Raw genomic sequence first — 26,988 nt, 5'->3', positions numbered from 1 at the left:
AACAGTAATCAAACCTTCAGACCGTTGGGAATGGCAGCTCATCATTAACACCCAGCAAAGACGTTACCAGGCTAGATTAAAGCCTCCATCAAGGCTCCACCAACGGCTAAAAGAGAAAACCTGCAAACACACATATATAAAGTCGGAACCCCGAAAGGGGGAGGGTAAGAAAACACTCTAGCAAATTACTCCCTTTGTTCTCCTTTGTCAATCTTTCTAACTTTGGCATCGGAGGCCTTTTTGCAGGCACAACGCCGGCAAACTACTTCCTTTCGTTCGTCCACGGGTTGCAGAAGATTGGTCTGGCGAGGAACAGCTTCATCTGGACGATCATAAATCAACTGACGATCAAATCATCATCACTTACAAAGTGTTACAGCAGAGTTTTGTGCATAAAGGAAAGGAGTATAACACTGTAATTGGCTTGGCAGGTGTATTTAGACATATTTTGTTTGAAACAAATTGAGTTCTGGTTTTTTCTCCATGGTTTTCTGTGTAAGTGTCTGATTCTAGGAAGATTTTGTGCCTGGACTAGAGGGTTGAGCAATCTCATATGATATCTACTAGTAAGCTAATGGATGCACAGATTTTTTTGGCTACGAAGAGTGGGGAACACCGGAACAAGATGAAATCCAAGTGCTTGTATTTTGTTTTCCCTAGTTTGTTTGTACTGCACAGAGGATTTCTTGTATTCCTCTTTTGTGGGATACATTGAGCTTGCCCCACCTTATGCTGTAGCATGTATGTAAGCTAATAAATGTAATTAATAGAGCTTCCCTTTCCATAGGAAAGGGGGAAAAAATGTAAACCCGAGATGGAAGATATCATGATTGTTAAATAGAACTTGGATCTTGAAGCCTGATTTAAGTTTACTCAAGAAATAACTAGGTGTTTGAAAGTCTAGGCAAGGAATGCCACAAACACACAAAATTTCACATCTATCGTAACAATTGAGTTAATAAGCTTTTATTGGTTCTTATTCGGATTTATCATTGACAACATTTTTTTTTTTTACCTATTACTAAACAATTTGCCATATCAATTGGGTTTGAACTTTTTTTTTTTTGTGTTTGTAGATTTTCTCATTCTAGATAACAATGATAATAGGTACACATGTTTTTAGTAGTGGTGTGCTGTTTGGGCTTGCTTATTATTGTATCGATAGAAAATGAAAATTTGAAAAATTGTGTTTAAATAAATTAACTATGGGTCTGTTTGGATTGAACTTATTGTTGCTGAAACTGAAAACTGAAAACTGAAAATTGAAAACACTGTAGCAAAATAATTTTTAAATGTGTGAATAGTACCGGGGAACCCTTTTTTAATGAAAAAGTTGAGATTTGTAGGTCCCATAAACAGTATACGAGACCCATTGACAGTGTAATTGCAAACAAATGTGTGGACGTTGAAAGTGGTGTGGGTACCGTGCACAGTGCATGGGACCCACTAGCAGCTGTGGGACCCACTGGCAGCTGTGTTCACGTGCTTCTGGGTAAAAGAAAAAAAATAAAAAATAAAAAACATAAACACAAACGCAAGATTCATCTCAATCCAAACCGCACGTATATAAAAAAAAGCCAAACCAAACACAGTTTAGTGTTTTTTGTGTTTGTTTCTATTGCTTTTTATTTATATTCTTTCTCTCTAATTAAATGTGGTAAAACAATGTCTCAGATCTATGACCCTAATATCATTTTCTTCCGTATTTCACTTGGCTCATCTCAAAATTTCCTAAATGCTATCACGTGCTTGAAATATTGAAAATATTTTTCATAAAATAGTTAACAACCCCAATTAAAAATAGAATCGGATTAAAATAGAATTTTAGAGTCCGTTTGAGAATAGTTTATTAGTTGAAACTGAAAACTTTTTGCTAAAAATACTATAGATAAAGCTAAAAACTAGTTGAAATAGTATAGTGAGACTAATAAATAGTACTAAAAAGTGTAATGAGATTTATGAATAGTAGCAAAAATAAGCTAGTAAAAAAAATTATATTTTTCAGCCAATGCCAAACGCAACCTTAATGTTGAAATTGATTAAAATTATGACATAGATTTCAGGAGTATTGCAAGTGCTCTCATTGTTGCATGTAAATATGAAGAAGAGTGGCAATGATTCTTACGCTGATGAGCTTGTTGTAAAATTAGAGTCTAACAACTAAGGCAAAAGCATGTTAAGATGAAGGAACTTTTAAAAAAATGGATATCAATCTAGATCATGTGCTAAGAAAAATGTAGACTACTTTTATTATCACAAGAAAGCATACCACTAATGATAATGCAAAGATTTGAAACAACACTTGGGATAGGAAGAATGAAAAGAAGCTCTTAGAATCAGTTAGTCAATATTATTGGCTTACTAATTCGATAAATATATATATATATATATATATATATATATATATATGTGTTCATAAAGATTAATATATGTTATTAATGTGATGTGTGTGTTTTAAAATGCTTAGTATTCTCAAAAGAAAAAACAGTAGGTTAATCCCATATTGGAAAATGAGTGAGTTAAAGAGGTTTAAAACATGTGCTGTATATTCAAGAGTTAGACTATTTTGGATATACACCACTGTCACTCTTGATTGTTCTTGTCTTTTTTTTTTTTTTTTTTTTTTTTTTTTCTTTGGTGTACGTTCCTAATAGATATGTTCCATCTACATGCTGCATGGGATTGTTAAATGCAACAATTTCTCATGTGTAATTTCTTAAGAAATTAAAAAAAAGTAAGAAGTTTTATGTCGCATTAGCCAATTTCTTCACAAGCAGACTTTTTGAAATTTTAATTAAAAATTTATTATTTTATATGAAAAAAAAAAAAAATAAAAATGAAAGGACATATTCTATGACATGTGGGTGATATCTAAGAATGAAACTATATTTTATTTTGGGTATGTGATGCAAGTTGAATGACTACATACTAGAATTTTAAAGGGTATGCATGAAAAACACGATTCAACATGAAATTTATTCACATTTTGAGCAAATACCCAAAAAAACCTCTCAAATAAATTGGGATAGAAAACTAATCAATCTTGACATCTGTTGGGTCCCAATCTAGTTTTAAGGTGAATTAAAAAAAATAAATTAATAATTTTAATCAATCTGTACATGTTTTACGATTAAAGAAAATATTTTCTTTTCTTTTTTGCCCTCGAATAGACACTGTACTAATTTTTTTTTTTTTTTTAATTTAAATTTATCCTTCTTCTTGTGGGCTTGTACTACCATTGCCTTCTCGGCTTCTCCTAATTCTATTTGAAACAAGAGGCCCAAAGTACGCTAACAATGACACGCCCAAACATTTGGGCCTTTACCATGTAGTCTGGAGCGATGGTGCCAGTGCAATGTTCACAGTGCACCCAACAACATCAAATTCTGTCCATTTAATGGTTCAGAACTTTTACGGCTTTTATTTTATTTTATTTTTTTTAAGAGAATCCGGCTTTTATTTTTTTGAATTTGCTTTTATATATCTATTTCGCACAGCCACTTTTATATTTTAAATACGAACACTTTTTTTTTCTGCTTTTCAAAATGGGTATATTAATTTTAGCATTAATTGTGGAAATGTGTATGAAATGGTGGATATAAAGGAGTGCAAAAAAATATTTAGTCTAAATATTTAGTGAAAAAATATTTAGTCTAACTTTTACGAAATGGTGGAAATATTTAGTCTAACTTTTATGAAATGGTGGATATAAATGATTCTTATTATGGAAAATCTAATAACAAAAATAATGTCAAAATAAGAAGAAAATAATTCAACTGCCTTCCTAGAGATGGATCATGGAAGCTTCCATGCATGGAGCCATTGTGTTGTTTGATGCTGAAATGTTGAATTGTTGAGAAGAAAGTTTGTGAGTTTTTTCACAAGCCTTTATAGTGATCTTGTGTGTGAATGCAATCCAGTGGGTGTCTAATTTCAATATATTTTGCTACAAACACGAGCAAGTTGACAAATGAATATTGTTTCACATTTGAGTCACTATGGGCTGCTTTGACTTTGAGTAATAGAAAGTTCAACTATGCAGCTCTTTAAGAAAAGAATGAAAAGAAGCAATGACTGAATGATGCTCCTGGCATCTAAAATCTTCATTCTCAGCATTGAAAAAGTTATGGGACGTGTTCGAAATACAAGTATGTCCGTTTTTATTGTCTTGCTATGTTGCGTTTGTTTAGAATTTGGTTCTGCCACAGACACCATCACAGCTTCTCAGCCCATCAAAGACCCTGACTATATAACCTCCAATGGGAGTGCTTTCAACCTGGGATTCTTCAGCCCAGAAAATTCTACCAATCGATATGTTGGAATATAGCATAAAAGCATTTCTGTATTTACAGTTGTATGGGTAGCTAATAGATAGCAACTTCTTAGAGCATCCACAGCAGCTGTGGCATAATTTATGCCATTTTGTCACACCAAAGGCCTACTTTATTATTTTACCACATCATTTTATAACATTCCATTTATCAAATGTTTTATTATTCAATTTTATATATTAAAATAATATTTATTACATATTAAAATAATATTTACAACTCATCAAACACAATCAACAGCCACCACACTGCTGCCAACAACCAACAGCCACCATCACACAACCACCATCTTCATCCACAACCCAAAACACAATTCAAAACAAACCCATAGCCCACCAACACCAAATCGGAAGCCCCACCACCTTAACCACAAACCCCGACAAACCCACCGCCTCCACATCCTCACCCACACCCACTTCCAAACCCAAAACCTTCATAATCCAAGTCAACCCAGACTCCAAACCCACCATCTTCATCGCCGTCATCATCATTGCTGTCAACCTAGACTCCGACCTTGTCATCACCGTCATTGACATCGACATTACTCCCAACCATAAAAGCTTCAATGACCAACACAACAGACCCATACCCACCCATCACCGACCCATCCAACGGAACCCATAGCCTAGCCCATCCGAACCGAATCCAGCCAACACTATCTGAACCCACACATCACCGTCTAAACCCACCCATTGCCCAACCCACCCATCAAACCACAGCCAAAAAAAAAAAAAAAAAACAAAAAACCAGAAAAACCATTGCAAGAGAGAGATCGGCGTGGAAGTGATCGTCAGTGTTGGTGTCGGCGTGGAAGAGCAGTGAGGGTTGGGGTTTGAGAGGAGAGGATTGGGGTGAGAGAGAGGAGAGGATTGGGGTTTGAGGGTGAGAATGACGGAGAGATGAGAGAGAAAGAGGAATAAAAAATAATAATAAAAGCATATGCCACATATGTTCGTACTGTGGAAAATTTGTGAGGATACTATAGCATGTTACAAATTTTATAAGATTTGGAACATCTGATAAAAGGGGGTTTTTGGTGTTTAGTGTGCCAAATATTTGGCATTTGGCACATTTAGCACATCTAGTGCGGATGCTCTTAGGGATTCTTCTGGGGTTCTTACTATATCTGAGGACTTCTTGTGGTACTAAATGGACAAAAGGAGGTAATTTGGTTAGCAAATGTTACAAACTCTGCTCCCAATTCAAGTGCCCAGCTTTTGGATTCAGGGCTTGCAAGAAAACACTACAGGGACAATCATATGGGAGAGTTTCGAATATCCTTCGGATACATTCTTGCCAAAGATGAAGCTTAGTGCTAATGTAAGAATGGGTAAGAAAGTGCAGATTACATCTTGGAAAAGTCCTTCTGATCCATCCATTGGAATCTTCTTTGTCAGTATTCAACCTCTTGGTCTTCCTCAAGTGTTCATTTGGAACGATGGTAGCCCATATTGGTGCAGTGGTCCATGGAACAGTCGGATCTTCATTGGAATTCTGGATATGGATTCTGTATATCTTTACGAATTCAGTTTTGTAAATGAACAAGATGGAAATTTTTATTTGACTTTTGATTTTGCAGACAAGACTATCCCATCTATTTATGCCTTGAATTCATAAGGGAATCTAGTGCAAAAAGATTGGTATAATGGGAGTGAGGATACTGGGTGGTTAGCTTTGCAGACTGAGTGTGATGTTTATGGCAAGTGTGGGGCATTTGGAACCTGTAATCCAAAGAATTCACCAATTTGCAGCTGCTTCCAGGGTTTCGAGCCAAATAATACAGAAGAATGGAATCGAGGAAATTGGACTAGTGGATGTGTTAGGAGGACACTGTTGCAGTGTGAGAGAGTGAACACTGGTGTTGAAGAAGGCAAAAAAGATGGCTTTTTGAAATTGAATATGATGAAAGTGCCAGACATTGCAGTTTGGTCAAGTGCTTTTGAAAACAACTGCAGGGAGCAATGCTTGGAGAATTGTTCTTGTATAGCATACGCATATGACACTGGTATTGGCTGTATGTCTTGGACAAATAAACTAATTGATACACAGCAATTCTCCAGTTCTGGAGTCGATCTTTACATTCGTGTGGCCTACTCAGAACTTGGTAAGTTGTTTTTGTTTTATATTTTTATGTGAAAATTAGGCTTCAAATTATTCACAAATGTTCCAGTTGCTAGGTTACTTTGTCTTTTAACTTCAACCAAGTAAATCAGTGTAAAAAGACTCTTTATTTAACACCGTTTTGCAGTCTATTTTTTTTTTTGAACTAGTATTATACTTCCCCCCCCCTCCCCCCCCCCCCCCTGATTTATAGGTAAAGTAGGAGATGTGAAAAAAATTGTCACAATCACAGTGATCACAGGAACATTTTCCTTTCCATCTGCTCTTATTTATTGTGGAGGTAGATGGCAAAACAAAAAGGTAATATTCCCACTTAAATTAGCTCAGTGGACTAGTAAATGTTGCTATATAATTCATTACTGACTACTATAGTGGACATTAGCAAGGAAAAAGAAAGCAATGGAGATCTTATTATTCAATAGAGAAGAAGCACAACCAAAATTTCATAGTGACAACCTGGACCAAGTTAAAGTCTAGGAGCTACTACTATTCAATTTTGAGGAACTGGCTAGTGCAACAAACAACTTCCACCTTTCTAACAAGCTTGGGGAGGGTGGATTTGGACCCGTATACAGGGTAATGGTTGCTCTACTAGAGGTTTCTTGTCTAATAATTTGAATGTCTAGTCAACTTTTTGATGTTTATTTATAGGGGAAATTGTCGGATGGACGAGATTGCAGTAAAAAGACTTTCTAAAGCCTCTGGACAAGGGTCACAAGAATTTATGAATGAGGTGGCGGTAATTTCTAAACTTCAACATCGGAATCTTGTTAGGCTTCTTGGTTGCTGTGTTGATGGAGAAGAAAAGATGTTGGCCTATGAATACATGCCAAACAAAAGTTTGGTTGCATTCCTCTTTGGTTAGTTAATTTTGATGCCTATTCGTATAATACAAATGTGTTACAATGTTAAATTTTCTACATATAAATGTCAATGTATTATACTAGGAGTAATAAAAGTTTTTTGCATAGGAATTACTGTTATACTATATTGAAACATTTGAACAGTGTTCTCTGTTGTGATACTTCAATTAAATAGACTTTTGCAGTTCTCTTATAACTTCACCACTAGAACTTCTATTATCATATTTCATGTCCTTTCATCTTGTGAGTTTCTCTTAATGCTTTTGTTTAAATTCATTAGATCCTCATAAGGAAAAACTGTTGGATTGGAGAAAACGTTTCAACATTATTGAAGGAATTGGTCGAGCTCTACTTTACCTTCATAGAGATTCTAGATTAAGGATTATTCACAGAGATCTAAAGGCAAGTAACATCTTGTTGGATAAAGAGCTAAATCCAAAATTTTCAGATTTTGGAATGGCTAGGAATTTTGGGAATAATGAAGACCAGGCCAATACTAACAGGGTCGTCAGAACATAGTAAGTACCTTTCATTTTAGTCAGTTCATTTAGATACTAGTAATACTATTTGATGACAAGATTTTGATGTGTTTTGTTGTTAAAAATTTAGTGGCTATATGTCTCCTGAATATGCAATGAAAGGGCGATTTTCAGAAAAATCGGATGTTTTTAGCTTTGGGGTGTTGTTACTAGAGATACTAAGTGGGAGAAGAAACTCTAGCTTTTATCATGATGAGCAATCCATGAGCCTTTTAGGATTTGTAAGTCATCCTTATCTTATTGCCATAATTTTTTAAAACCTCAAATAGTTTTCATTACCGATGCTAACAATTTCAATCTTGTTTTGATGTTTCCAAGCATGGAAATTGTGGAATGCAAACAACATTATAGCCTTAATAGGCCCAATGATATATGAACCATACTATGAAATGGAGATGTTGAGATGCATACATGTCAGCTTGTTATGTGTGCAAGAATTTGCCAAAGATAGGCCTATTATATCTATTGTTATTTCCATGCTTAAAAGTGAGATTGTTGATCTTCCTCGGTCTTGAATTTTTTATTTTAATTTTATTTTTTTGATGAAACTCGCTCTTGAGTTGGAACCGGTTGAATCCGTGGCTTAGGATAAATTGTCTTCCAAAGCTGCCAAGTTGAACAAATCCAATGGTCCCAAGAAAGAAGAAGAAAATAATAATAATAATAATAATAATAATAAAAACACCTAATGCTCTAGAAGACTAGAACAACAATGAGACATTATTTTATTGAATGATTGAACGCTACATTGTTGTTGTTGTTGTTGTTTTTTTTTTTTTTTTTTTTTTTTAATTTTTTTTTATTCTTTAAATGTCTCTATATGGCCGTTTTGAGTAAGCAAGTTGATTGATGGGCATGTGGGTATTTTAATTTTATTCATTTGAAAATAAGATTGAGTAAATTCCTTTTAATCCTTAAAAATTTGGAAATGTTTCATTTAAACCTTAAAACTTTCAAATTGTTCCATTCAAACCTCAAATTTCTGAGAATATCTCATTTTAACCATATAGTTTCATATACTTTTATCTTTTTTTTATTGTTAGAGAGAGATTCAACTTATGGCGTCCACTCCTAATGATAGCTCTTTATCATCAGACTAAGACACCAATCAGTTTTTGGTGTAGGCGAGGATTGAACCCCAGATCTTTTATACAACCACCAGAGACTTTACCAGTTAAGCTAACTGGAACCCATTTCATATACTTTTATCTAAAGCTTAGAGTTACTGGGTAAATTTCATTTAAAACTCAAAGTCATTGAATACAATTAGTAACGTAATGTTTATCAGTGTTAAGTGTTAACTGAATAAATGTGATAGAAACTTTTTATTTATTTATTTATTTTTTATACAAGATAGAAATTCTACTCTAGCCTAATCTAAGCGTATATGTGCATAAAGTTTCCTCCTAGAGACTTGAATCCTGGCCCTTGCACCCCATAAGTATTTATATTTGTGGAGTGACCACCGCACCAAAGGTGCGTGGTGGTATGGTGTGGTAGAAACTTTATGAAACATGTTAAAAACTTTGAGGTTTTTATTTTTATTATTTTTTTTAGAACAGAAATGATAGTAGACTTTATTTATGATAAATCATGCTGTAAGATGGGGAAGAGGAAGGAGGGTCATTCTTCTAACCATACAATGACCTCCTCCTCTTTTGCAGTACTAACCAAAGTTAAGGTAGCACGATTACATCGTAAAGGTATAATACGAAAAGAAATAAAAGCAAAACTATCCTTAAAAAGATTGATGTCTTCGAGTATCCAAGCAACCTCAAGAGAACAAATTCTATCCGAAATCAGCAGGTTCATCAATTTAGCAAAATTGCATTCAACATACAACTCGAAGAAACAGATGCTTTGACAAAAAAACTGAGCCATTCTCATCACTGAAGCCACTGTGCAAACAGGATTCAAGTTCTTTTGTTATCAACAACATGTTGTTGCTAAGACTTCTCCCTTGCAATTCCGAATAAGCAGTCCAACCCCCATAGATGAGCTGTTCCTTGATTGTGAAATGGCCAGGTTCAATTTATGAATTGAATCTAAGGGAGGTGGCTGCCATTTTGGGAAAAGACAAGTTGGAGCTTTGGTGTTTCTTTGTTGAACTTCCACATACTCTAGCCTATATAATTTAGCCCATGACCATAGATCCATAGAGGATGGACTTTTATTCACGAAAATTAACTTGTTTCTGCAATTCCATATTAGCCAACATGTCGTGTAGAGGGTGTTAAAATCTAGTTGAGATAACTTCTTGAGAGCAACCTGTTGATGCCCGGCCTTGAAACAGAGCGGAGAACCATTGCCGTCGTGGGCCTTCGTTTGAACACCAGTAGTGGCAACGCTCTTGCGCGTGTGGGCCTCGTTGGAGGGCCCCCTCTTTAATGATGGGTGTGCGTGTGTGTAACAGTGTGGGGTGTGATTTGCGCAGGGCTTCAGGCGCTCTCTCTCTCTCGATGAAGGAAGGTAGGTCTACCTTTGGCGTTATGGCAGGAATCTGGGCCAAGTTTTAAGGGATTACCAAAGGTAAGTGGAGTCATCACCAATCATTAGATTTTTCTAAGGTGTGATTGGTCACGTGTTTCTAGTTGATTTTATTACCAATCCTAGGCTAAGAAAAAGGGCATTTTTCCTAATCTAATATGGATGGCAAAAAAAATCTTGATTCTTAGGTCCGGAAGTATGGTTACGTGTGGGGAAGGTGTTAGGCACCCCACAATGCTTGTCCAAGGATAGTCCTTTATTTTGATAAAACCTTAATTTTTGAAAATTGGCAGGCTTTCGGGGCTTTGCATGCATAGGGGCTTTGAGGTTTGGCTTTTGAATTGGCGTGGTCCCAATCTATGCTTTCCTAAGGCATTCGGACAAAATGCCAAATTTCCACGGCAAAAATCCGGCTACATGTCACCTTACTTTTGCAGTAGAAATTAGGCATTGCTTTGCCTTAGGTGACAAGGATTGTGACAATCACACCAGAAGGGACGAGTAGATATATATATACATACATCATGCACAATGCAAGCACATATAGCAGAAAAGTAAATGCCTACATCCCTAGAGCATGGCCTAAAATATAAGTGCAGGAAAATAAACAGGGGTCACCACACTCTAAAGATGAGGATGAATGGTACACGACATAATATACCTAATATAACCCATCTAAGAAAGAAAGGGAGGAGGAAGGAAGGGGTTTTAAAAGAGTACAAAACCAAATGGGAAAGGCTAGACCCCCTAAATCTACTGAACATAGCCGCTTACCGGCATGCTCGCATCCTCGCCCTTTTTGCTTTTGCTAGGGAAACTGTGCCTTAGCTCCATGCGTCCTCACTCCATGTGTGTACATGCAAAGGCAAAGACAAGAAACTTGCAGATAAGCAATAGAAGGAAAAGATACAAAGAGCACATGACAGAGGTATAAAGCAGATAAGCATGATAGACATGCAAGCAAAGAAACAAGGAAGCAAGCAAACAAGCGAGAAAGGAGACAAGCAAGAAAGCAAACAAAAAGTGGTGTCCGCAAGGGACAAATGTAGGTTTGGATCTAATGTCCATAGCCTCATTGTGTTGAAGTATGGAAGACACACTAGCAAGCAAGACTCATGCATGGACATGTAAGCAAGCGTGTAAAGATACATATAAAGCCAATGGGTGGCACAAACAAGCATGGTATGCACATCATGGCACGGAGTGGAAACGGGGAAAGGTATGCACGAAGCAATCGGCATCATGGTGATGCATCCCAAGTGTTTACTCCCAAACAAGACCTCGTGGGTGTCGGATGTAACCACATAACCACAAACCCGCTAAGGGCGTCAAGCATGGGAAAGCCTAGAACTAAAGAGGCTAACACAAGCATAAAGCATAGAAGCAAGCAAGCAAGCATAGACATGCAAATAGGGGTGATCCAAACCCTTTTATATGGGCCTTGGTGTATGAACGATGACAAAGACCATATGGTCTAGATTAGGTCCTAACCATTAGACCAAAACATAAGAAAGAAAGACAAAGCGACAAAAGGGCTACAATAGCACATGGCATGACAAACAAGGTCTAGGCCTAAGCATACAAACATAGTATGGAGTGTACAAGCACATGGAAGAAAGCATAAATCTTGTAGAGAACCTAGATCTAAGCACACAAGCATGCGAAAACATAGATCTAGACATATAGGCGTAGAAAAATGTATGTAAACATGTAGAAACTTAGCACATAGACATGGAAGAACATGGATCCAAGCATACAAGCATGTGAAGACAAGGATCTAACCATATAACATGGAAATAAACACGTAGACACATAGATCCAAGCAAGGCATAGCCAACAACATCATACAAGCATGTGAGCATATAACCTTAACATCAACCTAGAACAAAAAGAGGAACAAAGCATAGGAAAACATGGCATAAGGGTATAAAGCATGTGGATCTAAACATATAAGCATGTAAGGATGTAAATCTAAGCATGAAACATGGAAAAAAGCATAAAAGGCATGGAGATTTAGGCTAGAAACACAAATAAAGCAAGTAACATGCTAGGAAAGCAATAAATCATGTTATGAAAGCATAAAAGCAAAATAAATACCAGAAAAAAGAATTTAAAAGGTTAGGGTGTGTGGATAGTAGCTAAAAAGCTACATCCACACCCCTAAATCCCAAATCCCAAAGTGTAAAACCAAGGAGAAGAAGATTGGGTATAAGAACAATACCTTGGGTTTTTGGTGAAGAGAAGAATCAAGAGGCTTTGATGTGTTTTTTGTATTTGGAAGAGAGGGAAAATGTGTAAAAGACATTCAGATAGAGAGCAGAACCGACAGAGACCCTTTTTTTTATTTTTTATTTTTTTGAGTCTAAAGGGTGCTTGGGGCCTTTTATAGCCTCGACACGATTTCGAGGCGGCAGCCCTTCAAAGGCTGCCCCCTTCAAACAGTATTTGATTGGGTTGATCTTGAAACCCCTAAAAAGATCTTGACTTCTTGTTTTTGAAAAGGTATGGAACTTGAAAATCCAAGGGTTGGATCAAAAGTTATGGCTCCTGGAAGTTAGCGGTGCATCGATTGGTACGTTATCCCGATTCTCATGATATCTCGGCCTTTTTAACTTCAATTTCGACCCATGAATAGTCTTTGGAATGAGAATTTGATAATCTTCACAATGGCATTGGTTTCAACCCATTCTGGCGACTAAATCAAAATTGGGGTTTTTGGGCCCACTCGAGATCAACTTCGGGTCAAACTCGATCAAAGTGGCCAAAAATCTCCAAGAAGCTCGGGTTTGATGTAAAACTATGAAAAGTATTGTTTTGTGAGAGTTTTGGCCTCCTTTGACCTTTGGTCAAACCTAGGGTTGACTTGGGGCATTTTGGTCATTTGAGCTGAAAAATGCACATTGGGTGCTCCAATGTCTGAACAGGTTGCGCCACATCTTTCTAGATGTTCTCGTAGCCCCATGGAAAGAAAATAATATTTTTGGATTTTTTGGGGTCTGGCACGCAAATTGAGGGTGGACAAAATATGGTATCAACACAACCTTTAAAGCATCAATGAAGCTAATGTGTTGTGGTAACTTGGAGCAGTCGGTTACTAGCTGGAGTTTGGAGGTCTCAAGTAGATGTAGGCTTTTGGGCATGGAGGATTCATAGCGTCCTAATGTATTGCAACTATCTTGCCTAGTGAAGATTTCTGACAAATGGTCGGGGGAGAGGTTTTACTCACGAGGCTTGGGTTTTCCTATTCCTAAATAGTTCTTGGTGTTCAGTGTGGTTTGATTGGCTTCCTCTTTATTTCCTTTGCTTTACTATATTACCATGCTTTGTGTAGAGTAGTTTAGTTTGCTTGGAAATTGGTTAAATCATTTACACTTACTATATTATCTAGTCTAGTTTACACGTGCTAGGAGTAATTTAGCATATTTCAAAATGCATTATAATGTTAAATTTTTTGCAGATAAATGTTAGTGTATTATACCATGAGTAATGATAATTTTCTGCATAGGAATTACGGTTATACTATTTTGAGACATTTTAACAATGTTCTTTGTTGTGATACTTGAATTGAAACAGACTTTTCGAATTCTCTTATAACTTCACCACTAGAACTTCTACTTTCAAACTTCATGTTCTTTTATCTTGTGAGTTTCTCTTAATGCTTTTGTTTAAATTCATTAGATCCTCACAAAGAAAAACTGTTGGATTGAAGAAACGTTTCAACATTATTGAAGGAATTGGTCCTTGTATACATTACCTTCATAGAGATTCTAGATTAAAGATTATTCACAGAGATCTAAAGGCAAGTAACATCTTGTTGGACAAAGAGCTAAATCTAAAAATATCAGATTTGGAATGGCCAGGATTTTTGGTAATAATGAAGACTAGGGCAATACTAATAGGGTCATCGAAACATAGTAAGTACCTTTTGTTTTGGTCAATTCAATTAGACATCTATATATAATAATAATAATAATAACAATAATAATAATAATAGGTGAAGTTGAGAGAATTTCAAATTAGAGTTCCAATTTTGCGCCATGTGTGCTAAATTATTTATTTTTAAAGAGTTTTATTTCTTAATTTTAGAATCAAACGTGAGACCACATCTTAAATATTCATCCAAGTGAGTTATTAAGTAAAAAAACCAAAGAGTCTAGAATAAATGAATCGTAAAAAAAAAAAAAAAAGTGCTTCACAATAATTAAAAAAAAAATGGACAATTTACATTTTATACCTAATAATATATCCTTACAAAATTTTTTAAAGAGTTAATAAAATATAAAAATGACTATGAATAGTATTTAAATTATATATGTAGGAATTATATTATGCATCTTATTGTATATCTTTAAGTGTATTTATGCATATGCATGGAGCTACAAGCTAGTTAATAATAATATTTGATGACAAGATTTTGATGTGTTTTATTGTTAAAAATTTAGATGCTATATGTCTCCTAAATATGCAATGGAAGGGCGATTTTCAAAAAAATTGGATGTTTTCATCTTTGGGGTGTTGTTACTTGAGATACTAAGTGGAAGAAGAAACTGTAGCTTTTATCATGATGAGCTGTCTATGAGCCTTTTAGGATTTCTAAGTCATCCTTATCTCATTGCCTTATTTTTTAAAACCTCCAATAGTTTTCAGTATTGATGCTAAGAATTTCAATCATGTTGTGGAATGCAGACAACATTATAGCCTTAATAGACCCAATGATATATGAACCATGCTTTGAAATGGAGATGTTGAGATGCATTCATGTCGACCTGTTATGTGTGCAAAAATTTGCCAAAGATAGGTTTATTGTATCTGTTGTTACTTCCATGCTTAAAAGTGAGATTGTTGATCTCTCTCGTCCAAAGCAGCCGGCATTTACTGAAAGGTAGATTGCCTTAGATCCTTTTTTTTTTTTTTTTTTTTGGGTTAACGATGTTACTATTACAATGGTTTAAGGTCGATAGCTAGTATGTGTTCATGACAAGTGACATAATTGGTTATATATTTATGGCTTTTTATTATTATTTATTTTGGTCATTAATCTACCCTCTTAAATCCTGCAATCACCCTATGTTTACCTAAGCCGAGCTTCTCTGTTCGAATTGGTTTCAAAGCTATTCTCTGTGTTATCCAATCTCGCCTCAGGTTCTGTTCCCTTTCTCCACATATTTCTGTGTGTATTTTTTAGTTGAATTTTTGATTGAGGTTCTCCGTATTTTTGGGATTTTCCTTGTTAATTAATTAATTTATTTTTCAAGTTCTTAAAATACTAAAGTAGACTTGTTTTGGAAAAAAAAAAAATTTAATGAAAATAGACTAAAGTTTAGAGATATTTATTCTTTAAAATTTTTAGTCTTTTTTCTTTTTTTAGTCTTTTTTTTTTTTTTCATTTTTTAGTCTTTAAATTTGTTATTTTAGGACAAAAAGGGGTTAGCAACCAAGCTCTGATACAAAAATTGTTGGCTGCAAGTTCTTAATTATATGGCTGTGAGGAGAATTTTAGTGTTTTACTTTTGTAGAGATGTTACTGTAATGCTAGATATGAAGGAAAAGCAAAGCATTGCTGCATAACCATTTCATTGTAATTTTTATTCACTGATTCTTTTTTTTTTGGATGTTACCTACTTCATTTTACCACTCACATCTATATATAGATGTGTTAGGAGTTTAGGATGACTACAAGCTTCAAGAATATATTACAGAAGTTTGCTTCATTTCTCATTAATTGACACTTATCCACGAGTTGTCCACTTGCTTGCTTGTTCAGTTTTTCTGCTGCTGGATTCTTCATTTGTTGACTCCTAGATGAAACTTAGGGACCCACTTTGACAATTGCAAATTACATTTTAACAAAATCTCCAATGGGAGTGCTTTCAAACTTGGATTCTTCAGCCCCATAAATTCTACCAGTCGATACATCGGAATATGGTATAATAACGTATCTGTTTGCATAGTCATATGGGTATCTAACAGAGAGAAACCCCTCAAGGATTCTTCTAGGGTTCTTACTATATCTGACGATGGCAATCTTATAATATTAAATGGACAAAAGGTGATTCTTTGGTCATCGAATGTTACAAGCCCTGTTGTTTATTCAAGTTCCCAGCTTTTAGATTGAACCTCGTCTTGCAAGCAGAGCTGGCACAATGTATTTTGGGCCTAAGGCAATAATTTTGAGGGGGGCTTTTTTTTTTTTTTTTTTAATTGAAATATTAAAATTTTTTCTGTTGATATATATATATATATATATATATATATATATTTTTTTTTCACTAAATTAGTTTTATTTGTTAACAAATAACAACTAGTGTTAATGTGGACCCACACAAGAGTATACAAGTAAATTTTTGAGTTATTTATAAAGAATCAAAGAAATTCTCAAAAAAAGAAAAGAAAGAAGAATGGTGAAATTTATTTAAAAAAATTAAAGCCCTAGGAGTGTAAGTACAGACGTAGTTCCATAATTACTAAAAATAATAAAATAAAATAAATTTATGGTCCTATGCTACTCCCCGTCCCAATTAATCTGTTAAATGAATGAATGAATGAAAATGAGTGTACTTATGTGCTGTGTCAGAATGTAAAGTAATTACAAAGAATAAAATGTTTCTCAAAAAAAAAAAAAAATAGAGAATAAAAAAAAGAAAAAGTAAAACAAAATAGCTTGAATTATGAGAAAGTTCAAGAAAGAAACAAAGGTTCTAGAGAAGCAACAAACCTAAGGATCCAACTCGAACGAGGAGAAGAAGGTTTGAAGCGCAGCAGCTATAACTTAAAAAAAAATTCCTTTTTCATGCTTTAATTTTAATAGAGAGTGGGGCGAAATTTCCAGCAATTAATACAAGAAAAATTGAGGTTTGTAATTGAATATGTATATATTTTTTGTTTTTAGACTTTAGTTGTTTGGTTGAGAGAGAATGTGTGCTTTTTTGGCTTCTCTGTGTGGGAGTTAATGAATTCTACACTGGAAAACACCCATGGAGAAGATGAAAGGTTACACATCAAACCAAAAATTTATTTGTTCTAGTTTTTTCTTTGATAAAAAAATTACCTTTTATTTATTGGTTAAAATTTGGGGCTTAATTAATACTTTCAGGAAAGAGATATCCTAGTGGGTAGAAGTAATGTTACAGAACATGATATTTTTCACAACAATTGAGTTAATAGATTTTGGTTTTTATTGGGGTCACTACTAACATTATTTTGTCATCTAATGTTTTAGGACTTAAAATTTTTTATTGGTTAAAATTTGGGGCCTTTTTTGCTTGGGGGCCTTAGGCGATCGCCTCACTTGTTTAGTATATTGGGCCGGCACTGCTTGCAAGAAGATACAACAGGGAGAATCATATGGGAGAGTTTCCAACTTTCTATTGATACATTCTTGCCCATCATGAAAATTAGTGCTAACACAAGAACAGGTAAGAAAGTTGGGTTGACATCATGTAAAAGCCATTTTGATCCATCTGTTGAAAGCTTCTCTGCCGGTACTAATCCTGTTGGTCTTCCTCAATCATTCATTTGGAAAGACAATAGCCCATGTTGGCGCAGTGGTACACAGAACACTTGGATCTTCATTGGAATACCAAACATGGCTTCTGTATTTCAAGATAGATTTAGTCTGATAAATGATAAAGCAGGAACTTATTATTTATCTTTTTCTTATGGAAATTATACTTTACCACCCTAAACTATATACTAGATTAATCATTATACTTTGCACCTTAAACTATCCGTAGACACACTTTACACCATAAACTATCACACTTTGCACCTTAGTGTTACTTTGGCTATTAAGTTTGATGGAATCCTACTGCACATGACAAGCATATGCTTCTTGCTTAGGTAGAACAAACTTAAAAGAGCAAAACACCCTTTTTCAAAATCAATTAAACAAAAGCCAATTTTTTCTACATCTTTCTTTGTCTCGTGTGTGTGCTAGCCTCCCCCCAAATTCAGATTCTTATAAATCATAAATCCCCAATTCGAAAATTTCTTCTGCTCCACAATCGCTCCATCGTCCCTCCACCACTGGGGCAACCTAAACGTTATGCACGAAGAACTCAATTCAACATGAAATTTTCAAAATATTTCTACAAAATACACTTTTTTTCACATTTTGAACAAATACCCAAGAATTCTCTAAAATAAATTGAGATAGAAACCTAATCTATCATGACATCTGATGATCCAAATCTAGTCTCATATGAATTAAGAAAATTGATTAATAATTTTAATCAATCTGTATATGTCTCACGATTAAAGATTTTTTTTTTTTGGCTCTCACATAAACACTGCACATTTTTTTTCTTTTTTTTGCCTTCCTCTTGGCAGCTTGAACTATATCATTGCCTTCTCCTAATCTATATATATATATATAACCGAAGCTTTTGAAGCTTCCACAATTTTCCACGTCAGCACATCATTAAAAAAAAAAAAAAAACAATTACCAAATAATAAAACAAAAAAACAATCACCAATTACACGAATAACTTTCCCGATACTGGACCTCCACACACGAATAGCTTTCCCTTTCACCTGACCGGACCTGGCTTCTCCGATTCTCTGCCCCTCCACACACGAATAGCTTTCCCTTTCACCATACCGGACCTGGCTTCTCCGATTCTCTGCCCCTCCACACACGAATAGCTTTCCCTTTCACCATACCGGACCCTGGCTTCTCCGATTCTCTGCCATTTCTTTTCCACGGCAAGACCCAACGATCCTTTCACGATACCGGTAGCTTTCTCTCTCCTCAGAAACCCTCTTTCTCTCCAAAAATCAAATCCTTCTCCTTCCCCTAAAATCAAAATCCAAAACTTAGGATGAGAAAGAAGGAAGAGCCAATCAGATACGTTGGGAAACGATTGACCCATCGTCTTTACCTCACAGATCCCACCATACCCAAATCCAATTCGCTCAATTTCCACTCTTCCCCGACCCAGCCCATCGGTCGGCAATGCAACCGACCCAGCCCGTCGAGACCGGCCCAAAGGTATTATCTTATAAACCTATAATATATATATTTTTTTTCTGAATCCGAACTCTATATAGATTAGGACTCTATAACTCTATATATATAAAACTTTGACGATGCTTTTTTTTTTTTCACGGCTATTCAATTTGTAGGTATGTTTTTTTTTTTTTTTCACGGCTATTCAATTTGTGTGGAAACTGAGCTAATTATAGAATTGTAGTTTTTGTGCACACACTTAGATAATCAATTTAACTTTTTTTTTTGAATTTTAGTTATATGTTTTTGTGTTAATAATCCTTATTTTTAGTGATTGAATTGTTTTTGTGTGGAAACTGAGCCACGGGACTGAACTTAATGGAAATTTGTAAAGGTTTTTAGTGCTTAGGGTGACAGGTTAGAAACACATTGATTTGTGTAGGCAAATTGTAGTCTTTGAAATTGTTCAATTTGATCTTTCTGAAGATTTTTAGTTATATGTTTTTGTGTTAATAATCCTTATTTTTAGTGATTGAATTGTTTTTGTGTGGAAACTGAGCCACGGGACTAAACTTAATGGAAATTTGTAAAGGTTTTTAGTGCTTAGGGTGACAGGTTAGAAACACATTGATTTGTGTAGGCAAATTGTAGTCTTTGAAATTGTTCAATTTGATCTTTCTGAAGATTTTTGCTTCATGGAAATCTGAATGGTACTCTTTATTAACATAATGGGGCATTTGTTATGAGACACTGATGCTGTTTGCAGCACTGAACCTAAGATAAAACTTTTCATAGTAACAGATACTGGGATTTATTTTGATTGATCTAAAAATTGAGAATTTCTTGAATGGTTAGTTTAATATTAAAAAGAATTTTTTTTTTCTTCTTAAATTGGCTGAGTTTGTTCAATTTGATCTTTCTGAAGATTTTTGCTTCATGGAAATCTGAATGGTACTTTAACTTGGTTGGGTACTCTTTATTAACATAATGGGGCATTTGTTATGAGACACTGATGCTGTTTGCAGCACTGAACCTAAGATAAAACTTTTCATAGTAACAGATACTGGGATTTATTTTGATTGATCTGAAAATTGAGAATTTCTTGAATGGTTAGTTTAATATTAAAAAGAATTTTTTTTTTCTTCTTAAATTGGCTGAGTTTTGTTGGGAATGATTATTCAACCATTAACTTGGGCTTGACGTGGATAAAATTAAGGGAGGAATTCAAGTGAGTCTCTGAGTTGAAATGCATTTAGAATATTTTTATGCTTTCTACCAAGCAAACCTCTGTTGCTCATAAAACATTAGCTTGATGTGTGTTAGGTTCTTAGTGGCTCCTCAATATCTAGAATATAAGCCATAATCACAAACTTTTCATATCCAGACTTTGCTTTCATTGTTGCGTGGAAGTCAATGTGATGTTTTAGTTCTCAGTTCTTTTATTCCCATGTGCCATACCTGAAACAAAGTAAAGTCGCATTTTTTCCTGGTCATGGGGTGGCTTGATGTTTCTCATACGGGCATTATCCTTTCATGCATTCATAATGAAACCAATATAGTAAAAGTTTTCGATCCATGTCATGAATGAGATAATTTAATTCAATGAGATAATTTAATTCACAAATTTGGTTGCATCTTTTGTAGTACCAAATATTTGTGTGTCAAGAGTTTTTTTTTTTTTTTTTTTTTTTTTTTTTTTTGTTGGCTGTATATATGTGTACATAATAATGATGTTTTTTGGCTGAGGCCTGCTCCTCTCATGCTACTATTTCTCTCTCTTCTCCGTTTGTAGTCTCTATGGCAGGTATTGATTGTCTCTACTTTCTCACGCTTGGTACTTTTTAAAAAAAGAAAAAAAAAAAAGCTTACTGATTGTCTATGCATAGTTTGTATCAATTTTATATAATTATTTGCAGTTGTGATATAGGAATTTGAGTTAGAGAACATGCAACCATTTAATTTGAATTTAGGAATTTGCTTTTGATAATCAAGTATGCTATTCATAAATCACCTTTGTTTTTTTCTTTCATCTTCTTCTTTTTTTTTTTTTTTTTTTTTTTTTTTATGTTTTTTGTTTTGAAATTAATTCTTCTTTTCCTGAATTTAGATGTTCTGATGACAGATTTTTGTGACACAATAAGTGTATTTGCAAATTCAATAGAAATAGTTGAATATCTCTCCTGCTTGTGTGTTGTTCTTACTATGTGGTGTACCAGTTGAATAATCTCTGTTAATTCTATCAGTCAAGGAGAAAGTATACTAATTGTAGGATACATTTTTGGGAGCTGTAAACACCTTTTAAATTTCCCTTTGAAGTCTTGAATGCCACATTCTGATTTTATCCTAAACCATACTAGGCTGAAGGCTATTGCACATAGTAATGGAAGATACATAGGGAGAGACAAATATATACCTCAGGGATTGTGCTTCCCAGTTTTTTCCCCTCTTAAGTAAATGTTTGCTGCTACTTTAAGAGCACATTGATAATGCTAAATTTAAGCAAGCGTCTTTTTTCATTTGTACTTTCCTTTCCAGCTTTGCTGCTACTTTAAGAGCACATTGATGATGCTAAATTTAAGCAAGCGTCTTTTTTCATTTGTACTTTCCTTTCCAGCTTTTCCCCCTCTTAAGTACCATTGTGTGTGTCAAGAGTTTTTTTTTTTTTTTTTTTTTTTTTTTTGTTGGCTGTATATATGTGTACATAATAATGATGTTTGTTGGTTGTACATATGTTTTTGTTATTGGCTTCTCACAAGAGTTTGATAGAATTCCTAAATAGTGTTCATATGGTTGCTGACTTAATTTGAATTGTAACTTATCATGTTTAAATAATTTATTTTGAATTTTAAGTGATTAATATTTGCATTGGTATGTTGTTCAGATTCAATAGTTGTGTCTTTAAAATCAAGAGGAATTCAAAAACAATATCTAAACTTCAACGTTTTTTAAATATAATGAATGCATTCAATATTTAGTAGAAGACATCAAATAAATGAAATTGAAAATTAAGAATGTGCTACCAGAGAATCAATGCTAAATTCCAAAACTTAATGTCACATCATTTGGAAAAAATTCGTAACTTTCCCGTGCATCGCACGGGTTAGCGACTAGTTATACTTGAAATATGAGACCAAATCTAAGCTAAAAATGACTCGCCCAAACAATTGGGCCTTCACCATGTGGGCTGGACCAATGGTGTCAGTGCAATGTGCAATGACACGCCCAACAACATCAAATTTTGTCCATTTAATGATTCTTAACTTTTACCGCTTTTATTCTTTTGCATCCACTTTTTTATATCTATATTTTCACATCCATTTTTATATTTTAAATGGGGATATTTTTTTCCCTGTTTTTTGAAATGTGTACATTTTTGCATCAATTGTGGACATGTGAATGAAATAATGGATATGAAGGAGTGTGATAGAATATTTAGCGTAACTTTTATGATTTATTTTCATTTCAGCTAAATGATACTTATTATGGAAAATCTAATAATAAAAATAATGTAAAAATAACAGGAAAATAATTCAACTAACTTCCTAGAGATGGAATTCATTACCTGCATGTACGGTTCCAGGTTCCTCATGACTTTCATGGAGCCAGTGTGTTGTTTGATGCTGAAAAGTTTAGAAGTATGTGAGTTTTTCCAGAAGCCCATGATAGTGATCTTCTGTGTGAATGCAACCCATTAGGTATCTAATTTCAAAATATCATGCTACAAACAAGAGCAAGTTGGCAAATGAATAAATGGCCCAGAATTTGCCGATCTAAATATTTCACATTTTAGTCAATATGGGCTGCGTTGAATAATGGAAATTCCAATTATGCAGCTCTTAAAGAGATATTTCTGTGCAAGAAAAGTATGAAAAGAAGCAATGACTTAATTATGCTCCTGGCATCTAAAATTCTCATTCATAGCATTGAACTAGTTATGGGACGTGTTCAAAATACAAGCATGTCAGTTCTTCTAGTCTTGCTATGTTGCATTTGTTTAGAATTTGGGTCTGCCACAAATACCATCACAGCTTCTAGACCCATCAAAGACCCTGACTTTATAATCTCCAATAATGGGAGTGCTTTCAAACTGGGATTCTTCAACCCAAAAAATTCTACCAATCGATACGTCGGAATATGGTATAATAACATTTCTGCATTCACAGTTGTATGGGTAGCTAACAGAGAGGAACCTCTTAGGGATTCTAATGGGGTTCTTACTATATCTGAGGACGGAGTTCTTGTGGTACTAAATGGAGAAAAGGAGGTAATTTGGTCAGCGAATGTTACAAACTCTGCTCCCAATTCAAGTGCCAAGCTTTTGGATTCAGGGAATCTTGTCTTGGAAGAAAACACTACAGGGACAAAGAAATGGGAGAGTTTCCAATATCCTTCTGATACGATCTTGCCAACGATGAAGCTTAGTGCTAATGTAAGAACAGGTAAGAATGTCCAGATTACATCTTGGAAAAGCCCTTCTGATCCATCTATTGGAAGCTTCTCTTGTGGTATTCAACCTCGTAGTCCTCCTCAAGTATTCATATGGAAAAACGGTCGCCCATATTGGCGCAGTGGTCCATGGAACAATCGGATCTTCATTGGAATACCGGATATGAATTCTGTATATCTTGATGGATTCAAATATGGAGATGATCCAGATGGAAGTTTTTATATAACTTTTGATTTTGTAGACGAGTCTTACTTGTCAAATTTTGCCTTGGATTCAAAAGGGAATCTAGTGCAAAAATATAATGGGGTAGAGGATATCGGGTGGTCAGCTTTGCACACTGAGTGTGATGTTTATGGAAAGTGTGGGGCATTCGGAACATGTAATCCAAATAATTCTCCTATTTGCAGATGCTTCAAGGGTTTTGAGCCAAATAATACAGAAGAGTGGAATCGAGGCAATTGGACTAGTGGATGTGTTAGGAGCACACCGTTGCAGTGTGAGAGGGTGAACACTGGTGGTGAAGAAGGCAAAAGGGATGGGTTTTTGAAATTGAAGATGATGAAAGTGCCAGACTTTGCAGATTGGTCAAGTGCTTTTGAAAACAAATGCGAAGAGCAATGCTTGGAAAATTGTTCTTGCATAGCATATGCATTTGAAACTGGCGTTGGTTGTATGTCTTGGACTGAAAAACTAATCGATACACAACAATTCTCCATTTCGGGAGTCGATCTTTATATTCGTGTGGCCTACTCAGAACTTGGTAAGTTGTATTTGTTTTATTCTTTTATGTGAAAATTATGCTTCAAATTAGGTTAGTTTTATAACTTCAACCCAACTCCCCCCCTGCTCCCCATGATAATGAAATTAGTGTTGAAAGACTTTATTTAAGACTGTTTTGTAGCATATTCTGTTTGAACAAGTATTATACTTTTTTTTTTCCTCATTTACAGATAAAGTGGGAGATGTGAAAAAAATTGTCACAATCACACTGATCACAGGAACAATTATCCTTTTCATCTGCACTTATTTACTGTGGAGGTGGATGGCAAATCAAAAAGGTAATATTCCCAATTAAATTAGCTCGGTTGACTAGTAATTGTTTCTATATATTTCATTACTCACTACTATACTGGACATTAGCAAGGAAAAAGAAAGTGATGGAGATCTTTATGTTCAATAGAGAAGGAGCACAACCAAAATTTCATAGTGACAACCTGGACCAAGTTAAATTGCAGGAGCTACCGCTATTCAATTTTGAGAAGTTGGCAAGTGCAACTAAAAACTTTCATCTATCTAACAAACTTGGGCAGGGTGGATTTGGTCCTGTATATTGGGTAATGATCGCTCTACTAGAGGTTTCTTGTCTAATAATAATTTGAATGTCTAGTTAACTATTTGCTGTTTGTTTATAGGGACAATTGTCAGATGGGCAAGAGATTGCAGTAAAAAGACTTTCTAAAGCCTCTGGACAAGGGTTACAAGAATTTATGAATGAGGTGGTGGTAATTTCTAAACTTCAACATCGGAATCTTGTTAGGATCTTTGGTTGCTGTGTTGAAGGAGAAGAAAAGATGTTGATCTATGAATACATGCCAAACAAAAGTCTGGATGCATTCCTCTTTGGTTAGTCCTTTTTTATAATAGAAATGCGTTACAATATCAAATTTTCTGCAATATAAATGTCAGTGTATTGTACTATTGAGTAGTGATAATTTTCTGCATAATAGTTACCGTTACACTATTTTGAGACATTTGAAGAATGTTCTCTGTTGTGGTACTTCAATTGAAACAGACTTTTCCAATTCTTTGTAGCTTCACCACTAGAACTACTTTTTTCATACTTTATGTTCTCTCATCTTGTGAGTTTCTCTTTAATGCTTTTGTATAAATTCATTAGATCCTCACAAGGAAAAACTGTTGGATTGGAGAAAACGTGTCAACATTATTGAAGGAATTGGTCGAGGTCTACTTTATCTTCATAGAGATTCTAGATTAAGGATTATTCACAGAGATCTAAAGGCAAGTAACATCTTGTTGGATAAAGAGCTAAATCCAAAAATATCAGATTTTGGAATGGCCAGGATTTTTGGGAATAATGAAGACCAGGCCAATACTAACAAGGTTGTTGGAACATAGTAAGTACCATTCATTTTGGTCAATTCAATTAGATACTAGTAATAAAATTTGATGACAAGATTTTGATGTGTTTTATTATTAAAAATTTAGTGGCTATATGTCTCCTGAATATGCAATGGAAGGAAGATTTTCTGAAAAATCGGATGTCTTTAGTTTTGGGGTGTTGCTACTAGAAATTCTAAGTGGTAAAAGAAACTCTAGCTTTTATCATGATGAGCAGTCCATGAGCCTTTTAGGATTTGTAAGTCTTCCTAATCGCATTGCCTTATTTTTGAAAACCTCTAATAGTTTTCAGTACTGATGCTAAGAATTTTAATCCTGTTTTCATGTTTCCAGGCATGGAAATTGTGGAATGCAGACAACATCATAGCCTTAATAGACCCAATGATATATGAACCATGCTTTGAAATGGAGATGTTGAGATGTATACATGTTGGCTTGTTATGTGTGCAAGAATTTGCCAAAGATAGGCCTATTGTATCTGTTGTTATTTCCATGCTTAAAAGTGAGATTGTTGATCTTCCTCGTCCAAAGCAGCCGGCATTTACTGAAAGGCAGAATGTCTCAGATACAGATTCATCCACAGGCGGCAAAAAAAAATTCTCTGTTAACGATGTTACTGTTACAATGGTTCAAGGTCGATAGCTAGCATGTGTTCTTGACAATTGACATAATTGGTTATATATTTATGTTGGGATCTTTACACTCTTTACTATTTTTTGTTTTTTTAATTGAATCATCATCAAGAATTCTTTTATTTTATTATTTTGGCCATCAATCTCGCTAGCTTCTCTGTTTGAATTGGTTTCAAAGCTATTCTCTCTGTTTTTTAATCTCACCTCAGGTTCTATTCCCTTTCTCCACATATTTTTGTGTTTATTTTTTAGTTGAATTTTGGACTGAGATTCTCTGTATTTTTTGGGATTTTCTTTGTTAATTAATTAATTTATTTTTCAAGTTCTTAAAATACTAAAGTAGAGTCAGTAGACTTGCTTTTTTTTAAAAAAAAAAATGGAAAAAAGACTAAAATTTAGAGATATTGATTGAGATGGGTTGGAATTTAAAACGAGGCAAAATAGATGGGTGATTTGTACTGGTTAACTAACCGAAATGGAAT

General features: G+C 34.6%; 1 pseudogene; it reads left to right on the top strand.

Annotated features, from left to right (window-relative positions):
• The first annotated feature begins 4,102 nt into the window (after positions 1-4,102).
• On the top strand, positions 4,103-26,636 carry LOC126728826 (uncharacterized; annotated as a pseudogene).
• Positions 26,637-26,988: the final 352 nt, after the last annotated feature.

Source organism: Quercus robur, chromosome 5 (assembly GCF_932294415.1).
Source record: "Quercus robur chromosome 5, dhQueRobu3.1, whole genome shotgun sequence".
NCBI lineage: Eukaryota > Viridiplantae > Streptophyta > Magnoliopsida > Fagales > Fagaceae > Quercus > Quercus robur.
Note: the sequence above shows the minus strand (reverse complement) of the source record. Positions and strands in the feature narration are given on the sequence as shown.